General features: G+C 44.3%; 1 pseudogene; it reads left to right on the forward strand.

Moving 5' to 3' along the window:
- On the forward strand, positions 1-567 carry LOC110295721 (proteasome subunit alpha type-3 pseudogene; annotated as a pseudogene).
- The last annotated feature ends 1,826 nt before the right edge of the window (positions 568-2,393 follow it).

Here is a 2,393-nt window from a genome sequence, read left to right on the forward strand (position 1 = left end):
ATGGGATTCATAGGCTTATTGGCAGATGCTCATTCATTCATTAGCAGACATAATAGGAGAAAAAGCTTCCAACTGCAGATCTAACATTGGCTGTAACATTCCCCTAACACATCCTGCAAGGTGGCTGTGTACATACATGCTTGTACAAGCTACAGTACTCTTAGACCTTTGGGCTGCAGTCTCATTTTGGGGTTTTACAATGTGAATGATCATGCATGGCTCTGTACTGTACAATTGACCCATCAGGTAGTTTATATGGCTACTGGGGCTGTGGCATTGGAAAATCCATGCAAGTTGCAAAGATAGAATCAGAAGAGCTTCAGATGACATGAATGACCTGGTATAATTAAAAGTTAAAGAAGTTGTAAGAATAATTTATATAGTACATAATGAATTAAGGATAAAGCTTTTGAACTAGAGCTCAGCTGGCTTGGTGAAAAGAAGACATGAATTGTTCTGCAAGATCTAAGGGAGGAAAGCAGAGAAACGCTGCACCAAGCTTGTCTGAATGCCGTATGCTCCTTTAGTAACCTCCACCCATCAGTCCCAAGAAAGCATCTCTTCTAAACAGCAATTCCCAATTGGCTAGCATTGTCTGCATCAGCAACTCTTGGTTTCTCAGGCAGTCTTCAATTAGGTCCTCCTGCAAGAGATGCCTTTACTGCAGCACAGTCCCTGGTGGTTACATAGAGGTGGCCATCGCCCCATTCTTCCTACTTTTCCACCCTTTTGTTTTTAGATTTTGACAGCCTAGTGGGAGCTGGGGTGCCATTGCCTTGACATTGTTGACCCCCACCTCGGAGCATCCCCAGAATACTGGACTGTGCCTGTCTTAGTTTATCCTGTCTTCCAGGATCTTACCCATCATTGACTGCCAGCCCTCAAAGAGAGGGGGAGATGAGCAGCCTACATGGTGGTCTCATGGATCTCTGGCATCCAGGTTTTAATTGCTTCCTTGGGGGACTGCAATCAGGATTTTTGAGAGCCATCAGTACCTGTGGGGTTGCCATATTTATGGAGCACTGCCTGGAGATATGCTGTGTGAGACATTTAAAATAATCATTAGTATGACAATTCTTCCCATCATATCATAAGTGGCTATCCATAAGGGGTCAAACAGCCTCTTAATATTGTCCTACGCTTTCCCCAAGAATCTGGCATCTAGGGAGAGCACAGACACCTTGGTCTCATTTGAAGTTGTCTATGTTCTCCCTTAGCACCACAGAATAGTTAAGGAATTTGTCTGACCAGGTACCTTCAAGATATTGAGCCAACTCTTGTTGAGCTTCAGTGGTGTTATGTACCTGATAAAGGGTTAGGCAGATTGAGTGAATCCTGGGGTCACATGCCAATAGAGACATGTCCCCAACAAGGGCCAACTCTTCTGCCAGTAAATCAACTGTTGTAAAATGTGGACGATTTGATAAAGATGTTGATTTAGTACCTCTTGTGCCTGTAGCATCTCAGCTGACTTAGAGACTACAGTATTGATAGTCTCTGCCCTAGTGACTGTATGGGTCAAGGCAACAGCAGCTGTTGTCCCCAGCAATGCCTGCACAATGATGGATGCAATGATGGCAACTGTAATTCCAAAATCCCCCTTTCCCCCATGTAAGGGTTGTAAGTGAGTCTGGGCCATCAGAGTGATGGCATGAAAGTGGGTGGTATTTACCACAAGCATTCAAATGGTGAGTGGTTTCCTTCATCAGGATAGCTGTTGTTGAATACTCCATCCAGCAGGCGGTCAGGAGACATTTTTTCATTAAAGCAGTTAAGGCTGTCTCTGACAATGGAGGTATTAGTGACCAGAAAGAAAAAGGGAGGTTGGACACAGACTGGGGTGGCTTTCCAGCCAATCTGGCTGCCAATGGTCACATTCACAGGGGTTGCCCCAGTCCACATTTTCGCTAACTAGTTTATATGGAACTATGTCCTATTAAAGAAATGGCCACCTTTTAGGAGAGTAAGAGGATATAAACCAAGACCATTAGAGGGGTCACATAAATCCCAATTATTCATAATGGGGGTCATATCAGAATCTAATGGGATCCCTGTTAATATAGGGAGTAATATTGGAAGCATCATATGAGGTAAACCTCCACATGACAAGTGTGAGGTTAGATGACAATATTGGGTAGTCTCAGGCAAATTTTATACCCAAAGAATAGGAAGTCCCACAAAAGTGGGAATTTGAGGCATGCTTGGACAGCGAGGCAGGGGTGGACATGATATGCTTGGGAGATCCTTTGGGGATTTGTAATCACTAAGGGGAACGTGAGGTTCCATGCCTAACATGATGCCATAGGTTAGATTGCCAGGAAAGTTCCCCATGGCCATATTGGGTAGCTGGATACAAGGCCCAACAGAGGAAACATTGGTGGTAAAGCAGAGAA

Source organism: Mus caroli, unplaced genomic scaffold (genome assembly GCF_978045245.1).
Source record: "Mus caroli unplaced genomic scaffold, Mus_caroli_1 scaffold_7, whole genome shotgun sequence".
NCBI lineage: Eukaryota > Metazoa > Chordata > Mammalia > Rodentia > Muridae > Mus > Mus caroli.